The sequence below is a fragment of the Capsicum annuum genome, unplaced genomic scaffold, assembly GCF_002878395.1.
Source record: "Capsicum annuum cultivar UCD-10X-F1 unplaced genomic scaffold, UCD10Xv1.1 ctg80523, whole genome shotgun sequence".
NCBI classification, from domain to species: domain Eukaryota; kingdom Viridiplantae; phylum Streptophyta; class Magnoliopsida; order Solanales; family Solanaceae; genus Capsicum; species Capsicum annuum.
Genome location: NW_025891175.1, coordinates 20641 through 25957, shown reverse-complemented (window position 1 = coordinate 25957; position 5317 = coordinate 20641). Strand labels below are relative to the sequence as shown.

The window sequence follows — 5317 nt, the reverse complement described above, 5'->3', positions numbered from 1 at the left end:
TGAGGGTCTGTCAATGACTTAAGCCTATGTAAAACTCAAAATTTCCTAGATGTCTCTAAGTTGGAATTTCAATTGTTATGACTTACCTTCTTGAGATTTCTTTTCAACGGAAATTATTTAAAAATTTCCCCTATTATATTATATATATATACCTACCCCAGTCATACGGATCAAACACTGAAACACAAAGCTACAAAAAAAGGAAAAATTTCTTATTTCCTTGTAAGAAAGCATCAAGAAGATGCAACCAAAGCTTCTTCACAACTCATGATGTTCAACTTTCCATCAAACTGAATTTTGTGGCATCCAAAGTGATTATGAAAATGGAAAGCATGGTATAACTTATTTTTCACTCAACTCCAAGGATCAAGATTCCTCTGGATTTCTTGCCATCAACAAATAGTGCTACTTTACTTATACTTCCAGGAAATATTGGAGCCTTTAGGTGAATTGCTGGAATGTGTTGCTTCTAACTTATTCTAGGAAATAGAGGATCTGTCACGATCCGAACTGAGGCCCTGGCCGTGACGAGCATCTCGAACCATGAAGGCCCGAACACCCTTCTATCTTTAAATCATATACACCATTCATACGTGAATAAGGAAATATGAAAATTATAGCAAGACAGAATCATGGTCATAAATCTGATATGAATTTAGCATTGAAGAACGAAATCCAAAATTAACTAACAACATCTGGATATCGTCTGTGAAATCTCTATTACATACTCACTAACACAATCTAAAAGCTAGGACAAGGCCCCCAGTAGACCAAAACCGTAACTACTAATAATTGTCTGAAAATAAACAGGACTTTCGAAATATAGAAGGCTCACCAACTGGACACTGCAACTCTGTCTTATGAAATTTACTACTTATTTGGACCCCTAGACTGATCCTCAGAACTTGAGAGGTAGGGGGGATGGGGGTCAATACAATGTACTGGTACGCAAAGTAATCCAAAATAAAATATTTATATAAGTAAAACGGTGGAGAGCAAGTTGTTAAAACATCATGAATAAACACTTCTCAAAACACATGGGCATTTTTCTGAAAATCATAAATCATTCTTGTCAATGGAATGTCTGTTCTTTGTATTACTTCAGAGTTAGGTGGCACTCCCCTATTACTCTGTTATTTTGCGGGCTATATGGAATCCGCCATTGACTCAACAGGGAAGCCCCCAACCCAAGTATGCCACAGAGGTTGGAGTCTCTGATTCTGATATGCCACACGGTACTAGGCTAGTGTAATATAATATACCTGGATCGAAAAATCACGATTTTGGAAAATGAGTTATCTGAACGCATGCCCTCTTCAAGGAACCACCTATAATCTCTTTATGCCCTATTTTAGCCTTTTCTGAACATGCATCATTCTGAAATTCTAAAACATGAAAATCTGATTTCTGTATTAGTATGTGTCTGTTATGGCATTGTCTGAGTTGATATCATCATACCAAGACTTGCAAGTCGTTATTCTGAGCCATATATAATTATTTCATTCTAAAACAATGTTTAGGCCACTTGATCATGCATATAGTGTAAGAAGAGTCATATCTCAAATCATAGGTCAAAAATCATACAAAGGCTTTCCATTCATTCAATAATTTCAATAAGTAGTGGCCAACATCTCAAAAACATTCCTGCAGTTTCTTTGTTTATCAATCTCAACATTTAAAATCATTAAAGAATTCCTCTCTCCCATTCTTAATCATCATGAATTTCACATAAGACAAATAGTATCTTGAATCATTCTGTAAACCATAAAATTTAAGGATTCATAACTTGTAAATCAAACAATAAAGTAATTGGAGAGGGAGATTATATATTTCATGCTCTCAATTCACAATTCATGGTTTTCAATGCATACGTACATATATACAATTCAAATCAATTTGGAGGAAGGCCTAAAGACCAAAATAATATTATCGAAGCTTCTAAAACATAAATGTATTCATAAATTCAAAAATCTCTTTCTTAAAATCATGATTTCTATACCATGAGATTTTAGGAAAAACTCCACGTACCTCGATTATGAAGAATAATGGATGATCCTTGAAGCCTACGGTTTGGGGATTCCAAATCTCCAATCAATTTTGAAAACCCACTATTGAATCTTGAGTTTCTTAGAGGAGAAGTATATGAACTAGGGTTTTTGTTTTGAGGGAAATCTTGAGAATATCATATATTATGCTTGTAGAGGTCTTAATCTCCTGTTTGAATGTTTTTAGAGACTGGGAAAAGGTCCAAAATACCCTTGTTAACTTCTAAACAAAATAGGAAAAATTTAAACTGGAACCCGATCTTATGGGCCACCCGATGTGCCACTATCGTGGTGGCTCACTTGAAAGTGACGAATGGTAATTTGGCCCACTCCACGATGTGCCACCATCGCAAAGTCTCACTGAAAATTGACCATCGTCATTTACACCCTCTCCGCGATGCGCCAAAGACAGGAATGATGGTGTTTTACGACTAGGACTTAAATTAGTCATAACTCCTTCACCGAGTGTCCGTTTTGGATCATCTACGTAATGAAAATTTGAAATCTAAGGAATTCCATAGGGAAATAAGTATAAATCATTCTAGAAGCCAATGCTTGATACTTTAGGAACAAAAATTTAGCTAGGAAAAACTTCGGGGAGTTACAGGATCAAGGAAGTTACTTGAGATAAGAATCAAGTAAGACTATTGAAGCAACATTCAAGGTCTTCTACCAATTTTTCCCATTAGGGAAATTTGCTCATTTTGCTGCTAACTCAGCAATTATAGAAGTCGTGTCTGATGATGCATAAACCGTTCATATAGTGGATTTTGACATGGGGGAAGGGATTCAATGGCCTCCAATTATTAAATCCATTGGGCATAGAAGAAAGGCTTTGAGATTTACATCCATAAAGAAAACTGAGGAAGAATCAACCAATGATCAGTGGAGATTTGAGGAGACAAAAAGAAGACTTCTCAATTATGCAAATCTTCTTTGCCTTAGATTACAAGTTGAGGAGATGACAACTGAAGAATTGGCAAGTGAATTGAGAACAATGAAGAAAAGGGGTAAAGGGAGTGAATGGTTGGTTTTCAACTGTATGTTTAAACTCCCACACATGGGGAAAATAATGTGCAGAATCGATGCGCTGGAGTTTCAAAAACTAGATACAGAATTGTTATTGGCCAAGTCTTCAAATCACAAAGGACTTGTCACTTTTTGTGATGGGGAAGCAATGGACAATAGTCAGAATGCTAATTATACTTATTCTGCATTCTTTAACAAGAATTTGAGATATTACCAATTAATTTTATTAAAAAAATATAAGAGTCAAAACTTAACGGTGTGGATATTTAACGAACCATAAAACGTTACTGTAATAAGTAATTCGTGACTGCTGTTATCTTTTTTTTTCAACCAAATAAATGACACACTAAATACTTTTAGGGGTAACCAGTGGCCCTAATTCTAAAAAAAAATGCATTTTTCTCTCATCTTTGTCTTTTGACTACTCTGGATACTCCGATTTTTTAGCAATTGGTTGATGCGACTGTTAATGCAATTTCATCCAAGTAATGTTCATTCAACTGTGTTTCGGATTGCAGAACCCTAGCCTCAAGCGCCATAGAAAGGGTGCTTCTTTAGTATTATTTTTTATATGAATTTACTCTCTATTTTCCAAGACTCAACTTAACTCTCTATTTTAAACTTTTATATTTCTCAAAAATTAGGCAACTATGCTCTAAATTTTGATTTCGGAACAGATGGAATTAAATTTCTTTTCAATTTGGGATATTTTTTAAAGGAGAAAAAAATTATTTGAAGACATTGTTCACGTTTAAGAGAACAATTTTTTCCTTTTTATGGATGATTAATTTGTTCATTATAATGAAAATATTCACTTATGTATAGGTACTTTTTTTATGGCTGGTGACAGTTCATACAAGTTGGATCCTGGGCCACTTGAACTATTTGTATTAACTGAACAACTCACTCATAGGTCACGAAATATATGGGATGGAAGTGTTGCTATGATTCTTAATATGAGAAATGGTGATGGAAGTTTTTGGAAGCTCGTTGAAAAATATCCTATCCATCCATAAGTTTTAAAAGTGATTAAATTATCTTGATTGTATGGTGTTTATAAATGTAATAAGCCTGCTATCAGTCATAATTTGATCACTTCATTAGTTGAGCGTTGGAGGAAACACATACTTTCTACTTTAGAATAGGTGAAGCAACTATCACCTTGCAAGACGTTGAGGTGTTGTATAGATTACCCGTAAATGGTGATCTGGTACTTGGTACTGAGACGAAGAGGACCATAGGGGATTGGCAATGCTGCATGTGGTCTGTAGTTTGTTGATACGAATACGATCATGAACTTGGAAAATTTTTGAGTATTTTGAAGTCCACTTGGAAGAGTGCATAAGCCCAAGTGTGAAGGAGGCCCAAAACCATTCTTTTGGTGCACTTAAGGGGCTGCTTTTAGAGCCCTTTAATGAAAGAGATCTTTTTTCATTTCTCTATTATTTGTAATGTTGTATAAATAGAACATTGTAGGGTTTATTTTATTATTTTTTGAATTATATTGAAAGAAACTCCTCTAGAGAGTATGAGATCAACCATAACTAGGGTGATACTAGTGTGGAATCGCTAGTATTGCAAAACATTGTTAGAAACCTTGGTGCTTAAGAGGTGGACGCCCTCTTGTGTCATCGAAGAGTGTTAGTGTTGATATTACGAGTGTTAAGGGTCTTGGTATTGAATATATACCTTGGTTCTTATTGTTTATAATATTGTATGTCACACTTACTATCTTTTGTTCCTGTAATCGTTGTACTAGTTTGTAGTTATTTCTAGTGAAGTCGTGTGTTATTGTTACATTGTTCTTATGTTCCGATCCTATTGTTATCGTATTGTTCTTCTGGTGTAGCTGCTTTTTTGATGTTGAATAACTTGTAATATTAGGTTCTTGAGTTGTCATCTTGTAGTCGTTTGGTCACTTGTACCTTACGGACTGTTTTGTGTGATTTTTGGGCTATTTTGGTGTCTTTCCTTGGTCGTTTTAATTCATCTAGTATCAGAGCGAAGTTTGATTTTGTTCTAACAAAATCAATCTTGGGATTGTTATCTTGAAAATTAAAAAAAAGTGAAAAAAGAAGAAAAAAGAAAAAAATTACTGTTCACGTTTTTAAGGTTTTTCAAAAAAACTTGATTTTTGTGAGTTTCTAGAGTTAGATCCTTGTTCCCTGACACTATTAGAGTCTAGAACTCCTCCTTGGTTTCGGTTGAATAACCTTATGCAGAAAAGATACTTTCCCGAGACT

General features: G+C 34.7%; 1 pseudogene; it reads left to right on the top strand.

Annotated features, from left to right (window-relative positions):
- Positions 1 to 323: 323 nt before the first annotated feature.
- On the top strand, positions 324 to 3295 carry LOC124895192 (annotated as a pseudogene).
- Positions 3296 to 5317: the final 2022 nt, after the last annotated feature.